The sequence below is a fragment of the Blennius ocellaris genome, assembly GCF_963422515.1.
Source record: "Blennius ocellaris genome assembly, chromosome: 20".
In the NCBI taxonomy this organism is placed as follows: domain Eukaryota; kingdom Metazoa; phylum Chordata; class Actinopteri; order Blenniiformes; family Blenniidae; genus Blennius; species Blennius ocellaris.
The window spans coordinates 14,691,215-14,714,130 of NC_137669.1; the positions used below are offsets into that span (position 1 = coordinate 14,691,215).

A 22,916-nucleotide genomic window follows, 5' to 3' on the forward strand; every position below is an offset into this window, starting at 1 on the left:
TACCCCTGTGTGTATATTTTAATCCCCTGCATTTACAGTGTTTGTACTCAAGAGTGTTGCATAAGGTGACTATTGCACATTTAGTTGGTTTTTTTCCCTCTTTTTTTTCCACCTCTATTGCCTGGCTAACTGAAACACAATAGGCTATGCGCTCTGTTCAAACACAATCTCTTTAAAAATAACATGCCATCCTCCCCATTACATAACTCAATATCAGTCGGCATCAAGGTCGACTGTGAAAGCTTTAAAACAGAAAAGAGGCACACAATTAGGTGTTTACCCTGGAAGCCTTTTCACTGCCAGTTAGGGAAAGTGTGTGTGTGAGTGGGTGCGCACGAGTGTGTGTATGTGTGTGAGAGACCACATAGAGACAGTGAGAAAGCCCACAGGCTTTGTGAGTCACTGACAGTGTGACCTTCTGCTCTCAGGCTACTCAGCCCTGTTGGACGCAGCCTATCCAGGTCAAACACCCACTCTCCCCTGGTATCGTTCTTCCAAACCGAGGACCAGCGTGAGACCCGGGTTTTGGAAGTACTATTTGACCCAAAAATGTTTTTAAAAAAGTCGATCCGAAATGGAAAATCCTTGAAGCGGCAGGCGACATTAACTTTACAGGTATTGCCGAATTCTAGCTGCGTTGAGAGCAATCAATGTGGCATAATGTGAGCACCCTGACTCGTGCAATCAGCAGAGAGACATTAGTATCTATTTTATTGGAAAGCAGGCTGGGATCTACGGTAATACCAATTCACTATGCCACTGGAGTTAAAAAAAAAAATCAAAAAAAAAAAAAATCACAGTAACGCTGCAATTTCCTTTGGAGAAATTATTCACCCTCAACCACTTGTCAATTGTGATCTTTGCCATAAAGCTTTAAGCGACCTCAGATTAAATTCTGGCGCTGATAACAGTGGTTTTTAAACCTTAAATTACCTCAGCTGGAGAATCGGGTCAGGGAGTTAAAAATGTCAGCTATGCTATGTGCGTCCCCAGACTACACAGCGGCTGGTCTGGCTGCAGGCCCGTGGGATCTTTGGTGTAATCAACTTACATAGCCGGGCTGTTATGGAGAAAGCAGAAAACAGGAGCCTGAATACTTAAAGGGAAAGACTTGCATCTGTAATATGACTCAAGGCGGTAGCAGAGTGTACATCTAATCACCAGAGAGGCTATGAAAATAATCCAACCAAAGTGTTCATTATGGTATATGTTTACTCTGTAAATATGTCTGAAGAAGGTTTTCAGGCTGAAGCAAAAAGAGAATTCTAAAGGAGAATAAATGGAAAATAATACTTTTTAAATCAAGGAAACCCTAAATGCTGTAATTTTATAGTCCATTTGGTTTCATTTTGATGTTTTGTCCACTTCTGCACATTCCCTGAAATAGACTTGTTTCTTCCCATGTCAAAAACAAACCTGAAGTCCATTTTTAATAATGAAGAAAAACTGGTGCAAGCTGCAGAGAAACCAATGAAACACAACAAAAGTGAGTCCTGTTATCAAAGACGTAACAGTTTTGTGATGCAGGGAAACTTCAAAGGCAATTCTTCAAAAGAGTGAGGGGCAGAAATGGGGAATAGTTTGACCGGCGCTCCCCTCTGACTGATCACTGCAGAAAACAATGATTGGAGCCTCTGGGGCCACGCTTCAAGGAACAAACCATCCTGAAAAACTTCACTGGAATCCTATCTGTGTGTGTTGGATGGGGGTGGGGGTGGGGGTGGGGGGGGGGGGGGGGGGTGGGGGGGTAAAAGGGATGGTGGGGACCACACAAAAACCCTGTCAGGTCATGTGACTGAGGCGGGGATAATTGCTGCTTTTTGATTGGTTGAAGAGGGAAGTCAGGGAAGCAGGTCTATAGTCCCATTGTCTGACTGTATAGTGTGTGTGTGTGTGTGTGTGTGTGTGTGTGTGTGTGTGTGTGTGTGTGTGTGTGTGTGTGTGTGTGTGTGTGTGTGTGTGTGTGTGTGTGTGTGTGTGTGTGTGTGTGTGTGTGTTCCCATTGTGCTTACGGAGACGGAAGGCGTTGTAGCACTAGGAGGGACCAGCACGGCATTCTTCATTCACAAGCAGAAAAACACCTCCATCATGGACTGACCTTGACTACTCTAGCAGAACAACAAGCACATCTGAGCATTGCTCACACCCCCTCGCATGCATAACGGATGCATCTCACAGAAGGTGAAAAAAATCCACAGAAACAAACATTCTTTTGTCTATTTAAAGATACCGACACTGTTCAGGTTATGAAACTGGGCCTCCAATGCAAAACCACCCCCAGAAAACACACACATTAGGGGGAACATTAACTTAGCTGCAGTTCCACAAACTGTAACTAATCAAACTGCATTGCTGTAGGGCAAATCAATACCTCTTCACCTCTACATGCCTGATAGAGATACGCTTGCATACTTTCACAGAAATACAATATAAAAGATTCAATTATTCACTTGCTGTTATGGTATCAAAATTGATTGTTAAAAACCAAAAAGCCTCAAAACAGCATCCCCGTTTATTCAGTTTTAGCACAATGCCGCTGTTTAAGTCAGAAAGGTCGCACTCTAATACAGGGGCTTCAAAATTATTTCAATCCAGGAGCTTCTTAGTTGTCTTTGATCAAGTGGACCGGACGTCTAAAATGCTAGCATAATAACCATTGAATAAAAAGGTTGTCCAACTCCAATTATATGACCAAACAAGTTTACATTTAAACAAATGAGCAAAGTGAATATTTGAAATAAGATTTAGTGTAGTTTCAATATTACACATATTTTTAGCATGCAGGTTTTCACAATGTCATACTCAATATACGGCTTTAATGCCGACACCACGTCATCAGTAAGGTTTGACAAACCGTAATCGATGGGCTAAGGCCTCAATAGGGTGTCTACTACACTGCATTCTCCGGTAAGTGAAATAAAAACTGCAGTTACTCTGAAAAAGGGTTGTTAAGTGTCTTCTTTTTAAGATTTGCAATGTCAGCCATGGGCCATTTTGGCCAGTTTTGGCCTCATCTTTGACTCCCCTTGCTTTAATATACAGCAAAAAAAAAAAAAAAAGACTGAAATTCCATTTCTTCAAAATGATGAACATACACTCCAGACAGCAAGAAAAAACATGTACCAGACAAAGATGTTATCCTGGAATAGATGCACACACTACTACGAGCAGTACACAACGTGTATGCTCTCCTCAGTGGGGTTTCTCATTCATAAAACACTGACTGGTTATCGCTTCCCTGCTTAAAGAATACTGCTCTTGAGCAATAGACCATCCTGTAACTGTATTATCAAGACGACGATAACGTCAGTAGAGTGCCTGCGTGCTGGATGAAACCCAGGAGGTGGGCAGGTACTCTGCTAACTTACTTGTACTAAAAGGAGGATCCCACGAAGCTGTAAAAAGACCAGCGCACGCTGCCGACCAGGCATGAGCAGTGTGTAAACCTCAGAATAGAGCAGAGGATTATGCAAGAACAACACTGTACCTAAAGGCTTGGTTTCACTCATTTCAGAGAGAAAGGAGAAGGATACTGGCCAGGAGCACGGGCAGTCTGGCAACAGTACACTAATTACTGTTCGGCTTTATATGTCAGCGAGCCCACCTAGCTAATCAAACCTCTTCAAAAATTAATGAGCACAGATGGAAGGATTTTAACCGGGGGGGAAGTAAAGGTATAAATTTGCTTTGAAGCAGGCATTAGATAAAACTTGCTGGTTCTTCCAACACAGATAATATTTACAAAAAAAGTGATCCAGCTGGGTTTTAAAAGTTGTCAAGTAGTTTTTTCATAGAGATATGGAAATGTTCAGTCTTTTCTGCCGCCTTCTCCCATTGATAATGCATCTCAATATTTTTATTTTGCATTTTTCAGTTAATCTTAATCAAAGGGGTCATATTTTACAGATTTCCGACACTTTCACATGGATGACACTATATAGGGTTTGATTTTTGATTTGCTCATTGGAGCACACACTTTTTGAAAATTGAAACTAGCCAGTTAGAGAGATGACACATTTTCTTCACTTCTGGGGCATCATTCCCAGGTATGGAGTTGCATATTACTGCTGGTAAACCATCTAACATCCTACAGGTTGATGCCATTTTATCACATTATGGTACATCGTGATGGGACATTGTCCAACTACTAGGCAGGGTGTGTATTTTAGAACATTTCCACAAAAGGAAACATTTTATATTTCTTGTGACGTCTGATGGTGAAATGGCGTGCATAAAAGTTGTTCTAAGGATCTATTTTATTACTTCTGAAATTCAACATAAGCCATTTGTTTTTTGAAACTGGAGCTCATTTTGGAATTAGAAAACATGCATATTTAGTCCAATAAATACAATTAGTTTTTGATAGTATTTTTTTAAAAGAGGTTCAGATTCCTTTCTTATGTGATTTAGGCAGGCTTGTATTTTTTGCGACACGTTTATCACTGTGTTAATCTTTCTCTGAAGGCAGATGTCCAACATTTACAAAGATCCTTGAACACCTTTGAAAATCGACAAAATCCATGAATGATAAAAGCCACTCAAAACCAAGGGTGCAGTTCATTTCCTGAGGAGACAGCATGCTCTATAAAAAAAAAAGTTTTTTTAATAGTTTTGATGTGACACTGCTCTAGCTCTGCATTAGTCGGGTTCTGATATTTCTTTACATACTTCATCTGATATTGTCAATTCACATTGTAATATTTCAACACGGTCAACCTCGGTAAAGTCAGCCTCATGCATGAACTGCTTACATTTAGAAGTTGGCTCAACATGAGTCCTTGCTTTGAGCATTGATTGATGATTTATAGAAGCAGGCCACGAAAGAGTACGATGTCAAAATGTCAAGGTATTATATGATCATGAGTGCAATGTGATTTATTAACCTGTTTGAAATTATTTAACATTGTAATGAACAATTCAATATGGGACACCAACAGAACCTGACAATACATCCATCTTCTTTATTGCGGTATAAGGTCGCCGGGGAGTGGAGCCAATTCATGCTGTGGAGGCAGGTTACACCCTGGACAGGTCACCAGAGACAGATATCCACACACTCACCCGCACACATATGAGCAATTTAGAGTTATCAGCTTCCCTAAAATACACCTTTTTGGATTTAGAGATGAAATGGGATAAAATCAAGGTGTGCACATGGAAGAGATGCTCAAACCAGGGATATCACATGTAAAAAAACAAAAAAACTGCTGCCATAAAAGTTGTGCAGTATTCACCATTAGAGCTTTAACATGTCCTTCATTATGTGCTGAAACAGGGCAATCTAGGCACCAACTGGTAACATAAAAGCTAAAGAATAAACTTTGAGAAAACCTTTCCAGATGTGATATACTGCTGTGAGTGGGCCAACTTTGATGATCCAAGTCTCAATTAACTCCTGACAAAAGGTGCCTCTTACTTCACTGTGAAGCTTGGCGAATGTGCTGAAGGCTTCACATTTCCACGTCGCATTACTTAAAAGGACAGAGAGAGACACAATGGAGAGATTAAAAAAAATAAAATAAATCTGCTTCATTCGAAATCCAAATTTCAGATGAAATCAGAGAATCTTTATTCCCTAAACAACAAACCCTTTAGGTCTGAAGTGGTGCGAAGTGAAACTTGGACATTCAGGTACAGTAACAATCACCTTTTAGTATATTTAGTATTCATTGAATAAAGAGCTATTTAAGAAAATACCATTAAAACACACTGGTAGATAGAAACAGCTGATGTGACACAAATGCTGATAGACCATTAAAAATCTGTTACAATCAAAAGTTGAAACTGGAAAGCTGATGAGCGTTACCACCAGGCTTTGTTCCATTACAGGAGCTTAACTCCATCTGTTCACAGCGCTGGCAGAGCTGCCATGTGCTCCACTGGGTTAAAGAGGATGTGAAGGATCGGGCATCCCGGGTCAGGGAATTTCCATCGCAGATGAATGCAGAGCCATCAAGCCTTTTATTTTGTTCCGTGTTTAGACAAACATACAAACCCAGGATTGCTTTCACATGATATAATATCAGAGAGGCCCGTTCGGTTGTAAATACAGGAAGACGTGAATGTTTTACCGACGTGTTTGCTTTGCATTAAGTTTCCCACGAAACTTTGATGAACTGTTCCTGGGGCTTTTTTGTAGCCCCTTACAGACTGTGTGAGCACAGTTTGATATAGTCTACATAAACACTGAGCTGAACCTCTCTGGTAGTCTCTAGTATACCAATTTAAAACCACTTTAAATTGTACCATTGTCGAAGAAAATTATGACATCTTGTTCCATTCAGTTTTGGCTTTTTGGTTTTGTTTTTCTAAAGTGTTGTTTTCCCACATCATTCCCTCTCACATAACTACATATTTTGTTTTTGTTTCTTCCCAATCTTGCTAGAAAAAAAACAATGTCATACAGTGCTCCACAATTTTATCATTTGCGATTGGAACGTAGAGAGAAATTAGAGGCACTGGGTATAATGCAATAATGCAACAAAACCTGCTGCGGCAGAGCAGCTGACACCAAGAACGAGAGGACATAAGGTTATGAAAACATGTCTCATGCAGTGCTACTGTGTTACAAGTCATTATTTGGACTGAGGCAAAAACAATATTGGCAATGTATCAGTAGCACAGGTCTACTCTGTATTGATTGAGAAGTATTGTATTTGTAAAGAAAATGTCAGATGTAATATAAAGATTGCAATAGTTTGATTTGAGCAAAACAAGGTTGGCTCATGTAACAAAAAACGAGGAGAAATGTCACGTTAATATATTACTAATTCACCCTACACAAAGAGCATCAACATTTATGATTGCTGTTTTCTTGCACTCAGTGTTGTTCTTATCCCTGCAGGTCTTTCAAAAAATCACACATTATTGTATATGACATTTCAACGCAATCGATAATGCTGCCTGCCACAAACTGCTGCAGCAGTGTTACACACGTCATATACATCTCTTAATGGAAACACGGCCTCCACTTAGCAAAATTCAATAGCTCAAAGGATTACCATCTCCGCTGAAGCATGTAATAACCAAAAGGTCATATCATTATCATAACTCAACAAACCATAATCCGCAGCCGTTTCTTTAATGGCTTTTAAAGTGTGTCAAGGCCCGAATCACTGCCACCAGTCACGTATTTAATGAACATGCCCTCCACTAAAGTGCGAGTTTGCCAGTCATTCGGCCCAGCTTTGAATGCGCTATCCCCTATTGGATTGTGCTAGCCTAGATCGAGATGTGCGAAGAGCCCAGGAACATTTGGGACTGATTCATGGCTATTTTTACTCGTCCTACTTGAACTAAATGGTTCAGATACTCAGAGGAAGAAGTCAGGCACGGAAAGGGCATATTGAACTCCTAACACAAATCATTGGCAAGCTAAACGGTGGTGGGAGAAAGGTGCTTTAGTGTAGAGGTTTCACAGGGGAAAAGAGAGATCTTTTGATGGTATGGAGCCATGAAGTACCCCCTACAGCCTTTGGTGTTAAAGACCTAAACACTGCCAGAGAGGAAATTAACATGCTGGGAAAGATAAATGCTCGTGTGAACACGTACATCAGACAAGTTTAATAAAAGGCAGGTGAAATAAGAGGTCTTGAGGGGAGCTTGTGCCTCAATGGAGCACGCACACATGTGCACGTACACGTGTGCGCATGCACACACACGCACGCACGCACGCGCGCACGCACGCACGCACGCACACACACACACACACACACACACACACACACACACACACACACACACACACACACACACACACACACACACACACACACACACACACACACACACACACACACACACACACACACACACACACACACACACACACACACACACACCTGTGGAAGTCACAGAGGACTGATGCATACAGGGCTCTTCGCCACTGGAGCAAAAATTACTCCTCTTATTAAGCCATAACTCTGGAGGGAACACAGACTCTCAACAACACTCATTACGTTAGCATATAGCGAACAGGCTACTGTTCAATTCTGCCTCCGCTACAATTACGTTAGCCCTGATGACTATCATCACAGGGGTAATAAGCGCTCTATGGGAGCACTGACATTATGGGAGATGGTTATGGCCTCTTGTGGAAATCTTCTGCTGCCATTGCCAGCTCTCTGTGGTATGGAGTCACGCAAACATGGGAAAAACACACACACACACACACACACACACACACACACACACACACACACACACACACACACACACACACACACACACACACACACACACACACACACACACACACACACACACACACACACACACACACACACACACACACACACACAGAGTGAGGACAGATCTAGTGTGAAGGCTCAACTGTGTATCTGGCCTAGGTGCTATGAAAGGATTCAGTCACTTCACAGGCCAGCCATCTACTCGCTGAGACTGGCACGAGTGAGTGGGAACAAAGAAGTCCCTGTGGCTGTCACACACACTACTCGTTACATCCACCCTTTGCCCTGCCAGCTGTCTGTAACCCCCCCACACACACACACGCACACCCGCACACACAGCTGTTGCTATACATCAAGCTACCATTGATTCCACTCGTACATGCACGCAAACACACCCACCATGAACATAACTCCTGGGTGGCTTCAGGATCTGGCATCACCAAAAAACTCCTATCCTCCCCGCTGCGTCCTCTTTGTCCATCCTACATGCTGACTGACTGACTGGCTGGCTGGCTGCACTGTTGTAGGCAGAATGTTATTCACCAACCACCAGTGGCTCATCAGCATCACACTGCTGCAGCACAGCCACAACACATGAGCTCATGCGTCCTACTAATAGTATGGTGAAGCTGATATTCTAAATATTTTCCATGACATGCTGCTGCCTTTTCGAGCACCAGCTTCAAAAGCTTGTTATTGTCCTGTATTTCTTCCCAAACCCTTGTTTTGCCCAACCTCCACTTCAAACACGCTACGCCCTTTCACCACACTGCCCTCCACTCTCCTGACAGATGCCCCATGCCCCGGCACTGGGCTCACCCTTTAATTTGCAAACCCCTCAGCTCTGTCCTTAGCTCCCCACGCTCTGCTGCTGTCCTATTATTTATTTATCCCCAAGGTTTTTTTTTTCTTCCTTTTTAACCATATGCTACACCCATGCCCTCCCTTCCCTTATGTTTATCCATGGACAGGCAGGCCTCAGCCCTGTCTGGTCAGTCACGAGCTAGTCCCTGCGCCAGCTCAGCCTCCACCCTTGCAGTGTGGTGACTGGCCACTGCTAAAAACACTTTCATCCCTTTTTGCATGAGCAGCCTGAATCCTACAATAGCCGTTGACTGGCGACGCTTCCTTCTCATTGTCAAGTTATGTAGTAAAATTTTGGGTGGGGGCTTTGCTTGTGGTACAAGCGGCAGAAGCAGTTTAAACGAGGCTGCAGTCTGGCTATTTATGGACTGGGGCATAGGATTCAAAGAACTTCATTTTTTCCTTTTATGGGGTAATTGCATCTAACCCACATTTATGTGAAACAGAGAAGGGGGAAGAGAAAGAGGGGAAGAAAAACACCAGTGGAGGGCATTCCTCGGGCCAGGCTTTCATTGCTGTGGCTGCGATGTCATTGGTGTGATGTAATCACTGCATATCAGTCCTCCATATATCTTTTCACTTGAGTCTATGGAAGAAGACAGGACATGTTTCAGTTGTCACACTACTCCTTTATTTTACTACTTTGAATACAAAGGGGAAATTCACAAGAGGTTGCGCCCATACTTTATGACTTTATTTCACCGTGTCTGAAAACAGGAAATGGATGAGTTCACATGCAGATGCTGACAGGAAGAGGCTCACCTTCCCCCTTCAGTTCAGAAGAAGCGTATTTTTCATGCTGTGCTCAAAAACTCTAAACATGTTTTGAGTGTGTTTCGTATCCGGTAGCTGTGCTCTTATTGTAAATGTGCCCTTGGAATTCCCTGCACTATTTCTTCTGCTGCACTGTCAAGGCTAAAAAATGCAGCCAGACAAGTCAGACATGCACACACAAAAATACAAACACAGGGTGCTAAGCTCCCCCTCTAGACAACAAAAGAACCGACACAGCAACAAGCCCTGAAGGCAACATTAAACCCAGCTTGTCTGCCACTACAATACCCCTCTTTTCTCAATAAAGAGCCATGCTGAGCCCAACCGAGCTTAGCCATACCATGTTATTTTTCAGTTCAACGTAGCTGGAGATAAGATAAAGGCCAGGCGCACCGACGACATGCAACATCCACAGGAAATTGGGAAACTCTAATGTGTGGCCAGCACAGACCAGCAGGATTGACACGGGGTAAGACAGGTGGTTTACAGATGGAGAATCAGCTCCGGCGGCAAATGGCAACAGAATCCTGGGCTTAACACAATGGTTCAGCCGAGCCCGACCGACCCGAAACACTCGTTGATGTTTGCTCTCAGATGGCAGATGACCTGCATCTGTACACACAACTACATTGCTGGAAGGATTGACAAGAGCAGAAACACTGACCAATATAAATCAGGGAGAAGAAATCTTTTTAAAAAGAAAACCGTTTCTTCTTCCCACGAAGAAATATTTATTTGACTACATTTCACTAATATTGCAAACGGAGCCAGCCCTCTCACATGCTCTTTCAAACACCTCAAATCTCACCTGGGAGGAAACGAAGGCAGGAGAAGGGTCTGATCCTTCGGCTTCCAGGTGTTTTGCCGTAATTTGTATTCCTGACATACTTGAAAGTCCAAGTAGCCTGGGAAATGAACTAAAAACAAATATAATCCTTCCAATTTTCATGTCGTCAATAAACACTCCGGACAGCAAATAAGCACAAGGTTTTGATAAGGATGAGAGCAACCTGAAACATTACTGTTTGTGGAGGAGAAAGAAAACATGACCTTGCCGTGAGGTTAAACCTCTCAAAGAGCTTCACCTATTAACCTGATGTTCCTTCATGATATGTGCATACCTCTGTCTGACGGAGGCTTTGATGGGCTTGAAAGGAAAAAAAATGTGGTTGTTTTCCACATCCCCAGTTCCATATCACAGTTTCCTATCCATAACAAAGATTAAAAGGAGCATCAATGTGTGAGGGTGACTGTGAAATATGTGCACAGACTGTTGAAAACCAACTGAAACTACCCTAACGCTTCCAGTGGAAATTACAGAGGCAACAGAGAAGATGGCCGAGAGCTTTGGGTGAAGAGACGAGTTTCTGATGCCCTGGTTGAAGCAGCTTCTACTGGTCAGTGTGTGGACTGTGACAATCAGCAACTGGGCAATATGTGAAAATTGCTGTAGAATTTGATGGTTAAAGATGGCGAGGAGGCAACGACAGTTATGAAAATGCAGGTAAAAAAAAAAAAAAGAGGAATGCCATCAACAAATATTCCAACAATAGAGACATAAATACAGAGTCTGAGAGCAAAAGTAAAAGAGGGAGATATTAAAGTGTTTTGTTTTCCAAATGTCCTTCTGCGTTTGATTTATTCAGAGATTCAGAGGCAGTTCCAACATAAAGCAGCACACCTGCCATCCAAGGCTTGCAGTTCCCCAGCCAGAGAGAACGAACGAGCTGGTGACCTTGGCATGTTATGAGAGGCCCTCGATTCCTCCTCAATCTCATCTCTCTAGAGGTAGCCTTGACTAGTCTAATGGAAATACTGCCGCAGCAAGTTGACATCGCAAACGCAGGCGTCGTGACAGAATGGGTTCAAATCCTTAATCTCAACCCGTATATTAATTATGCAGCACATTTAGCTTTGAGATATTACGCTTCTACCCTCAAATCCACTCTCAAGTTAACAGGAATAACTCTGAATGAAACGCATCATGAAAACTTGCATAGTATATTTCACTAATGACTTTTCAGCAGGTACTGTGTTTTAGGTTCCCTTTCATTCACAAATAATGATTAGCAAATTCCTATTGGAAGCATTTTCTGAGCATAACAAAAAAAAAGAATCAGATGTCATAATGATTGATACAAGTCACTCTCGATGGTGCAATGTGTAAAATTTAGTGGCTAAAACTAGTAAGTTTGTAGATTGCTTCCGACACCATTCATGTCATTCTCCCATGTTCAAGTGAGATGATATGGCGGCCAGAAAATTTACAATTACACACAAAAAACGATTTTTTTGTTTTTTGATCGACTGACACCAAATACTATTTTCTACAGGAAATGATATCTTAATGAAATCAATTAAGAAACATTATTGTTTCTGCTGACATAACCTGCTAAATCTCACAAATTTGACATTTAGACAGAAAATTAAATGGCAGCAAAGCCATGCAGAAGCCTGATCTGCTTGACTACAAAATAGTAACGACAGGAAAGGAAACCAATCCGTTACATTTCTTATAAACTGTGGTACTGAAATTGAACCAGTCCCTTTGTTCACACAATTCCTTGAACATCAGGGCATAAATCAACATAACTTATGTTTGCCTTATTTGCTACATTTAAAACCAGTATAGCTTTGTGATGCTAATTTGTCCTTAAGATGACAACAAATCAAATATGACCATGGTTTGGTATGATGAACATGCCCTTCCTGGGCTTTCAATCTCAATTACTTGTCATCTGCAACTGTGAGACCTTTAGGGCAGGATGAATTGTGGGCAGATGATTTGAGCACAGTCTGCAACATTTAGAGAAAGGGCACAGAAACAACTCAAAAAGTCAGCCAGAGAGCCTTAAGCATCTTTTGATTTTACATGAGAACACCCTTGAAGACTGCCTCGTCTCCCTCGTAAACACAATTGTTCAACCTAAAAACAGACCAAACTGGAAAACACGGAGACAATCCCGGAAACCTTCAGTGGGTGAACTTGGGCTGCATACTTTGGCATCACTATCATTAAAATTAATGGGGCAGAACAAACAACATACCAAATTCAGACATTCTTTATCAAAACTTCACAACAACACTACCAATACAACTGATCCACAGACAGTTCACTGGGATTGGAGTGAGCAGTGCTATAAGCAGATAATGCAGCATCAAGCCATGGGCCTCAAGCTGTGATGGGGTTACAGAGGTCTGATAAGCTCCAAATCTGACTTTATACCCATGGTTTTGTAGTATTCTAACAACTCTGACTTATCAGATTTCCTTCTGGAATCACAAGAGCCCTCCAATTATATTACTTCTTCCACTCAGACAAGAACATTCCCTTCCAAAAAACTTTGATATCTAAAAATGGATAAGGGGTTTCTGTTTAATGAGTTTTGATCAGATAACGGGATTCGCAGTAACGCCAATGATCCTTTCTGAGCTTTTGAGATCGTGGAGGACTCAGCAAAGAGCTGTGTATGTCTGATTGACCATTCGTGGGTCCTCTTTTCATGGGCATGCAGACCAAACAACAGGCAGCAAGGGAACCGATGCGTGAATGGATAGAATCACAAATGCACAAATCAAGGGATGCAAAGGTGGACATTCAGTGATGGACAAGCAAAGGCAGGAGCATGAATGAAAACAGTAAGATTGATTTATGACCCATACTGATAAAAAAAACACCCAAATGACTGCAAGACATGCACATAAACACATAGGCAGGCATACATACACACGGGAAAGGCTATATTTAGCAAAGCGCTTAAGGAAACATGGCTTTAGCACCTGGGCCACACCAACACACCAGCAGACATCCACTGTGAAAAAGACCGAGGCACGCTCGAGAGGAAAGAAAAAAAAAAACAAACTGACACAGCAACTAAAAACTAAAATACTGCACGTCTCTGCTGCACATGTGCACACATGCAATAAATCATACAGAGTGTGATGTTAACACCCATGACACATACAGAAATATGTTACCACAACTGCATTCAGTGGAGGGGAGCTTACTCACAGCTCGTCCACGGTTACAACTGCGAATGTGATGTCAAGCCTCTTATAAAGCTTATAGGTGGGAATGTTCTAGTTAGATTAATGCAATCTCACTCAACACTTTCTATACTGGGTTAGCAGGATCTGAGGCTGAGAGGCTGTTAGCAGAGAGATGCTAAATACCACAAACAGAGGGAAACACAGAGTGAGTGAGCCAGCTAAACTCTCGCTATGTATTTACCGAGCTCTGCGGCACAACCACAGCTGGAATGCAGCGGGAGCATGCAGAGGGAGCATGCAGAGGGACCGGTATCAGTTTCTCGGTCATCTCGAGCTGCTTTACACCACAAGAAGTCTAGACTAGGTCCAAACAATTCAGCAATAGTTGCTTCATGAACACATCACCTTGTCCAACTGTTGTGGGATTGAGTCCGCCATCTGACAATGAGTCTTTCCCCATCACGATTGTCTTGTCTGTGGCATTTTTCTCCAAGCCAAAGACTAGCTTGTCTCTGAACTTAGCCCAGGGCAATAATCAGTAAACTAAAGCGCAGAACATGGCAGCAGTACCTCTGAGATCTCTCCTCAGCCCTCGTTGTCTGTCTGGCACCTTCTCATTGCACCTTCAGCACCTACATGCAGTTTTAATTAACTTCTTACCATAGGGAGCAATTATACAAGGCAACAGTCCTCTAATTGGGAACAGCAAATTAATCTACCCTCAAGCTGCAGAATGACAAGAAGGCCAGTATATGCAGCAAGCGAGGACACCAGTACATTAAAGGTTCTCCTATAAGCAATCTTAATGGTTGTTGGCCAAAAAAAAATAAATAAATAAATTAGACTTGATTTGTCAATGAAAACGTATTAAAGTTTACAGTATTACTTTCTACCTGAGTAATTAGGTGAAAACGAGGGGAAATGAGTTCACTAAAACAGCAGGATATTGGGTCGGGCATACATCAAGAAGAAAACAATTTACATACCTCAATTTCCCATGAGATGCAACAGCAGAGTGAGAAGGGGGTAGGGGGAGTGTGTGTGCGTGTGTGTGCGTGTGTGTGTGTGTGTGTGTGTGTGTGTGTGTGTGTGTGTGGGGGGGGGGGGGGGGGGGGGGGGGGGTAACTGCTGAAGATTAAGCCAGAGAGAAGCTAAACTGAGACGGGCACAAAGATAGCACATGTGAAGAAGAAAAAAAAAGTGTACGTAAGGGAGTGCATTAATGAGAGAGAGATAACGACCTGCAAGGGTGGGAAGCTGTCAGACAAGGAAGAGTTGGAAATTGGCAAGGTTACACTTCAGGAGGTGGTGAGGAGATGCCAAATAGTAGGCAGTGTCAAAAAGACACACAACAGGATCTCACATGTGATGCAACTCAATAACTGAAGGCAGGCATCCATTGCTACCCCCACCCAAAATAAAGTATTTAAAACAAAGGACTAAAGCACTCACATTTAATTCCATCAATTTATCGGGGATATGCTTTATAGAGCAAGTCAGCGCAGTTGAGTTTACCTTTCTCACTTTCCTTTTACTGGAGAGTTGTTATACTTCATTTGTAATGAGCATAGCCACAAATCGTATAACAGACCGCTATTCTTTTTAACATATATATTTGTTCTACAGATTCTACATATCATTTGTGCACCTATGAAAGGAAACCTGCTCGGAATTTGTACCCTTGCTAATGCCGATTGTTAAATCTATAATGTACAGAAGAATGTGTTTGGGCAAACCCGCTAATAAGAAATAGTTTGCATAACATAATAAAACCCGTTTTTACACGTGTACATTCTCTTTGACATGTACATCCCCACGGGGCAGTAAAACCAAACTTACTTCTTCTGACATGCTTCAGTTTCAAAGTTGGTGATTCGATTGATTTGACTGCTCATGTTATTCATACCTGCGTCTAAAACCCAACACTCATAGCCATCAAAACCCCACACTGCAACTTACAATCTCTTCGTTATGTAGAAAGTCAGACTCCATAGATTGCTCTCCTTTTTGACAAGCATAACAATAATCTCCAACTTTCGCTCTGGCAGATTCCTCATGATAACTTGAAATGAAAGCTGTTGCTTTGTAGTCGTTAAAAAATAAATAAATCACCCATATTAAAACACAAGTACCAATGTACATGAGTCAAGCCTACACAAGCCCCTGTGTCTTTGTTTCTAGGCCATGTTGCCAAGCTGACATGATGACACCGACACGCATGCGGTTCCATCACAACAGAAACATCTTTGGTGGCTAACAAGGCATGTAAATGGGCTCTCACTCTATCGGGAGGTTGCCTACAGGAGCAGGAGGACAGAGAGAAGACAACGGGGCTGGCCCTGGGCTGCACGGGAGCTGATGTGAGGAGCAGAGAGCCGAAACACGCTGTGTGCTTGAGAGCCGGCCGCTGTTGTGGCCTATTATCTGGCTACCGGGTGATCAGCGAGGAAGGAATAATAGAACAGCGGTAACCCAAAGTGGGGCCCTTTAAGGATAACGATGGCACCAAAAGGAGAGTTCACAGAATAGCTTGAGCTTCTCATCAGTGATTCCCATCATTTACTGCTCAGCAAAAAGTCTTGCGTGTCTTTTCAAATGATGAGATGATCTAATGGATGTGTGCAGAAAACTTTCCCAGCAGAGCAACAGAGGTCAGAATAACACACAAGTTCACATTGACGTCACTGTTTATAATTAATGAAGACTTTTTATTCGCATTTGCTCACTGCTTGTTATAGACTCTTGATCTCAACGTAAGATGTTACTCATATTAATGAGAAACAAGTAGTGTCAACATGTCAAATATCACATCTATTTATGCCGCCAGCCTCCAAACACACACAAGTGCACTTTTTATATTCCAATTAATTCTGTGGTCATGCTGAGACGCTCTAACATTTCCCTTAATGACTGGTATCTGCAAGAGAACACATCACCCCAGTTGGGAGTCACTAATTTGCAGTATTAATGATCAACATATTTTGAGTAAAAGGGAAGAGGGCATGGTTAGATCAAAATCTTTTCTTTTTTTTTTCCCCAACAGGTATCTAATGTGATCCAATGCGGTGGCACTGTTTGTAGAGCGAGTCATCTTCGATTCGACGTGAACAGCTATTCATGTTGAAGTAAAAAAATAAAAACCCAAACCCAAGTTCCTCCAGTGACTTGGCAACTTAGCAACTGCCAGCCTGTGTGAAACGCACTGAGTCGTATGAATCGGTTGACTCATCTGAAGCATATTTTTTTTTATCAGTCAAGACAAGAATTTAACTATAGGAACTATTCAATCTCACACGGGGGACAAGCTCTGGGGGTTAACCGAGTTTCATCCACACAACTTGAGTAAACGTTAGTAATGCTTTACAGCAAATACATACAACTTGTTAGTGCTGCAGGGCTGTGAGGAGAGGAAGGTGAACGGGAGTGGATGAGTGGAGTGTCAGCCTCTGATGCATCGTGTTTGTGCTTCACCTCTCCATCATGTGAGAGAGCTTTAACGTGCTGCTGGCTTCTCTCCTCCTCTCGTTCTGATCGCAGGCCCGGTGCACCGCACACCGTTATAAAGCGGCTCTTTAATTAGCAAGGGTGGCGTAAACACAACCTACCACTTTTTTTTTTTTTTAATCATTATTATTATTTCCCTCCTCCTAACACGCACTTTCGCAAACACCCAGTGAAGCCGCAGAGCTCGGGCTCCGTCTTCCGCTGCATTTCCGCTGCAACTTGCAGCATAAACTGTGCACTTGTTTCACAAACTAAAGATTCGGGGAGCGTTTGATGTGTTCACCGCCGAACGGCGGAGTGGAGAAAAACGACGTTTTTTTTTTAATTATTATTAGACGTGCATGTCAATACAGAGGGGGGTGAACTAAAACAAACAAACAAACAAAACAAAAAAAAACAGGGGGAAAGAACAGCGCCCAAAGCCGTTAAGGCCACTTCGCAAAAAAAAAAAAAAAAAAAAGTGCCGACAGCCGGGTGGAGAGATGGAGGCTGGAGGAAAAGAGAGAAGAGCAGGAAAAGGCGAGAGAAAGCGCAGTAATCTGGATACAATGTAACAAACAAACACACGCAGCCGCACGCGAGGCAAAGCGCAGCGGAGCCAGAAACACAGGCAACCTGGTTGAATCGTCAACATTCAGCGCAACATTTCAACAACAGCAATCGTCTCTGCAAGGAAGGAAAACGTGCTCTGACAAACCTGACGAGGCGAGGACTTCTCCCACTACAGCGCTGATGTCCGGAGTTTGTGTGTGAATGTGTGTGTGTGCGTGTGTGTGTGTGTGTGTCTGTGTCTGTGTGTGCGTGTAGTACTGCTGCCACTCATTGGCTCTCTCTCTCTCTCTCTCTCTCTCTCTCTCTCTCTCTCTCTCTCTCTCTCTCTCTCTCTCTCTCTCTCTCTCTCTCTCTGCTGTAGATAGTGCTGATGTTCTCACTTCCTCTTTTCTTCTGCCGTCTGCTGGCTGGCTCTGTGATGCCAGACAGAGGACGCATGCATTGGACTGGGCTCTTAAACGAGTCAACAACCTCTCCCCTTTCAGCATGAGTGGGGCAAAAAAGAAAGAAATTAAGCCACCTGTTTGAACTCCGATACAATTTCTATTGCAAACTTAATAAAAATGGGTTAATATAGATTTTTAATAATGTCTTTCAACTATTTGACATTTTGGTGGAGCACATTGTTGTTACCTCACAGTGAGAATAGATAAGGCTTGCATGGGGGGGGGGGGGGGGGTGTTCTCTGATAGTTACACTAATAAAAGTTAAAAGTTCACTGGTGACTAATTTGTGTGGCTGTCTCTTTTGTGTTTGATCTGAGATGGATTAGAAACCAATGTAAACTGGGATCAATAGATGAATGACTTGCTTTACAAGCTTAAAATCAATCAAATAAACAAACAAATAGTTATTTCGATCAGTAATCCGTGTGCCACTTCTGATAGTTGTGTGACTGAGATGTCAGCGCTGTGTGGGTCAGTCTGATTCATTCTTTCATTACATCAGGTTTTATTTTCCCCCCCACACATAACTCTAGTTAGTTTGATGTTGGAGTTAATGAGCCTTTACTGAAGGGGGATATTTTCAACTGCAAGCACTCCGGGTGGGATGCAATCTTCTGTGTAATGTAAACCTGGGCATGACATCTGTTCTCGAAAGAAAGAAATTAATAAACAACTGACAGCCAGAAAGAAAATCAGCAACTAACGGTTAGGATACAACGTCAACAAGCCGCCAACAGCAGACAAATCTTGTGGCGGTCAGCTACTATTGCTTTCGGGCCAGAAAGACATTATGGAGGTATAGGATGATGACACAAGCAACAACTTGTCCATTTTTCTAACAGTCCGTTGTTCTATAGATTACTGTATCATCCGACTCATTCAGTGGAGCACTGAACCCAATCCCAGCCAACTATTGAGGGAGGCACCTATGATCATCTTTAAATCCCCAAAATAACTCATATACACGAACACACATGCGCACACACACACACACACGCTTGGAGAAAATGTAAATCCTGCACAGAAAGAACCCCCAAGCCTGGACTTGAACTGCCACCAATCTTCCTTCTTCCACCTGAGAAGTATGGCCAGACTCCACCCATCACTCTCCCACCCTGCTGCTGGAACCCTGATTCATGCATTAATTACCGCTAAACTTGAATATTGCAGCAGCCTCCTGTACGGACCGCCACATAAAGTCCTCAATAAACTACGACAGAGACTGAGCTGCTCTCATCTACTCATCCACTCTCGTTCTCATGACCACGTTACCCTCTGACAAAAATCTTATTTTCATTTCATTATATACTACTCAACGACCTCTCTCCCCAAACATAAATAACTCCTAAATATCAGTGTGCTTGGTTTTAAAGATCTTTTATTAATGCTTTTATAATGTTTTAAATCATTAAAAAGTCTGTTGACATGTATTTTTGTTCTCCAGCTGAAACCTGAGCGTAATTTGGTTTTTCTCTTTTTGTTTATGGTCCAGTTTAACACATTAACATCACTGGAGGGTCCCATATGTCCCCTATAAAACACAACCACAATCATAATAGGACTATGTAGACTAGTTCAAAGGGAGGTGGCCGTGGACAACATGTAAATGCAGAGTATTCCAAGTCATTAAACATGGGTCCCAGGAATATAGCAAATGTATTTGTTTGCATTTCTATAACAGGCAATTTGGAACGTTTTCTATGAGATATGAAATAGCAATACGACACAATATAAATGCAAATGCTGCGGAAATGATTTGGGAGGACGTATGACAGAAAATGAAAAATCTTGACGGGAATAATAACTAAACAATGAACAGGAGAGATGTAAGAGGTCCTGTATTATATTTTCACAGTTTCTAGTTTTGAAGGTAATAATTACATATGTCTTAATGTTAAAAAGCTAATTTCACCCGGAGAGAAAACGACAAAGAAGCATTCCTCAAAGAACAATGCAGAACTGTGCTCATCTTTGCATGGAGTCCAAATCTGTGTGTGTGTTCACGTTTAGGTTAACAAAGAAACTAATGGTTTTCTTCGCAAGAAACCCACTTCATGAATACTTAAGTTATCTGTACTAATATAATGTCATCTCATATATCTGAGCAAATATCTCTCCTGATGAATGAGACAAAAGCACACGAGCTTCCTTTGTGACAGGAGACCAGGAAACAACAGTGACAATGCTTTCAATAATTCATGGCTATTGACCACTCTTGTGTCCTCCTTTTGGGATTTTGGGATCATGACCTTCTAATGTTACTTTATGTTGGGGACAATTACCTCAGCAGGGCTCCTAAACATGTCAGAGTCGCAGAAGATTTTATTAGTATAAGACAAACAATACAATTATAGCGAAGACTGCAGCACCTGAGGGCCACATGAGGCTGCTCCTCTTCAGGTTTGTCAGCGGTGACCTGCTGTTCATGATATTGTAGCCACATTCAGTGTCTTTGTGGGTGAAAGAGAAGGAGAACAGTGTGACTGTCTCAGACAGTCCTGCAGCTCTTGCTGGTCCCCGCTCAGCAGGAGCAGCAGGACGAGGATTAATACGGGAGCCGTGTGCCTCCTGGCAAATAATCTGGAGCGACAGACCCAGCAGAAATCTCCCAGTCCCTCTTTCTGTTTGTTTTTCTGTCTGTGAAGAAGAAAAATCCCCCCCCAAAAAACTCCCAACAATTCAAGACGCAAAAGCTCGGCCTATTCAAGTGACAGCCTGTGTCCACGACTAAATTGTTAATTTGACTGCATAAATGGGCTGTGAATGCAAGCAGGCCGAGGCCAAAACAATAACAGGAAACAAAGTGACTATTCAATTGAGAGGAAATTACACTTTTTAAAGTGTACAGATTTGAGTCAAATAATAACGTCAAATTATTCTTTATTTAACTTACAAGCTTGCATTAGACCCGGACATCAGCAATTCAGATAAAGCATCATGAATATTGCGTCACTGTTGTCTTTGTTTGTTTCTAATAGGAAACACACTGATGCAAAGAAGACTATTATTCTTTTTTTTTTTTGCTTTAGCGTCATCCGCGTCATTGAGTCGTGGTGACCGTCACACCTGTTCATTCAGTTTGAGAGCCTTCAAGACTAAATCAGAACATTCGGGGGAAGAAATAATCTATTTACGCGAGGCAGCGAAGCAGTTCTTAAGCCAGCGCATCCGATTAAAAAGAACCACACGATTCCCTCAAAAAATGTGCAGACTCACAATGCAGTGCAATGAATCATTTAATCCAATAAAATGCTGAGTCACTTCTTTATATTCCAATGTTAAAAGGTTAGCAAAGGATTTGTTCCTTTTATGTATAGACGAGGGTCGTCATTTTTTTTTACCTGCTTGTGTAAGTGTATGTGAATTTGGATGAATCTTGTTTCACAGTCAAAAGCTGAATTTTAATCTGTCTGCTCCTCTGCAGTGATACATATATCACATTAAGAATACAGAGAAAGGCTTAGTGCATGTTTCTATTTTGGCAAACATGGCTGGTAATAATGAATTCAGGCCTCTAGTCATACAGATTTAATTCTCTTTGGAAATTCAGACCAGACCATCAATTTTTGGACAGTTAATTTTCTTTTCTTTTTTCTTTTTTATATCCTCTTCAGGCTCTCTGCTTCAGACAATTCAATCTAAAATACAACAATGGGTACTGCACACAAGTGCCAAGCTTTGACTTTAATTTGAGTAGAAGCTCAGACAGAAACATGTTCTCAGCCCAGGAAAAGCAAAATAGAACAGATTGTTTTTTTTTGTTGTTGGTTTTTTTTGGTCTAAAAATAAGGATGGAAGGGGATGCGATATTTTGAAAGAAAAGAAAAATATACATTGCGAGATCCTGATATGTGGAGATATTTTTGGACATCCATCCATCCATCCATCCATCCATCCATCTGGACTTGAGATGTGAATATTCTCGCTCTGAAGTGCGAGCAGTAATAACTACCCCCCGTTATGCTACCGAGTTCAGAACCTGCTTTCCTCATGCAGCTTTTGCAGAAACTCATTTCTAGACAATGATGGCTGGAAGACTGACCAAACATCAGCGAATAGTTCGTATTCTGTCCCAGACTTTAACCGCAGCCACCCTCGGCTCTCGCAGGCTTCGCAGGCTCTCTCCAGTATTCATCTGTTCTCCAGTGAGAGGTCAGATTAGGATCAGAGAAGCATATTCACCTCTTTACCCTGAAAAGTGCTTTGGTTGCGTTGGACATTTGTTGAGTATTGTTGTTCTACCACTGAGTGTAAAATGTCATCCAATGAGCTCTGATGCGTTTGACTGACTGTGAGTACACAGAGCGCTCCTGTTCACCGTCCCGTTACATTCTGACAGCAGTGAAATCAACAATGACTGCCAGCCTGCCAGCTCCATTGGCAGCCATACACTCGGACCACAACAGATGCGCCACCATGTTTGACAAATGCAGCTGTACTTTGGGTCATGAACAGTGTCGTTTTTGCTCCATTTTTTTTTTTTAGACAGAGCTTGTTTTTTTTGTCTCATCACTCAGAAGAGTGAGAGAAAGAGAGGCTCATGCTGCTTGTCTCCACAGCCTCAAGAACATTCTTCACTAATTTGCAGTTGTTTGGA

At 42.2% G+C, this 22,916-nt stretch overlaps 1 protein-coding gene across 2 annotated transcripts in view; it reads right to left on the reverse strand.

Moving 5' to 3' along the window:
• Nucleotides 1–18,103, reverse strand: part of elmo1 (engulfment and cell motility 1 (ced-12 homolog, C. elegans)) — a 103,128-nt gene extending 85,025 nt beyond the window's left edge. For both annotated transcript variants that reach the window (XM_080516349.1, XM_080516348.1), the window contains exon 1: nt 18,019–18,103. The gene's annotated coding sequence lies outside the window, so the exon portion shown is untranslated. The remainder of the gene's footprint in view (nt 1–18,018) is intronic.
• Nucleotides 18,104–22,916: the final 4,813 nt, after the last annotated feature.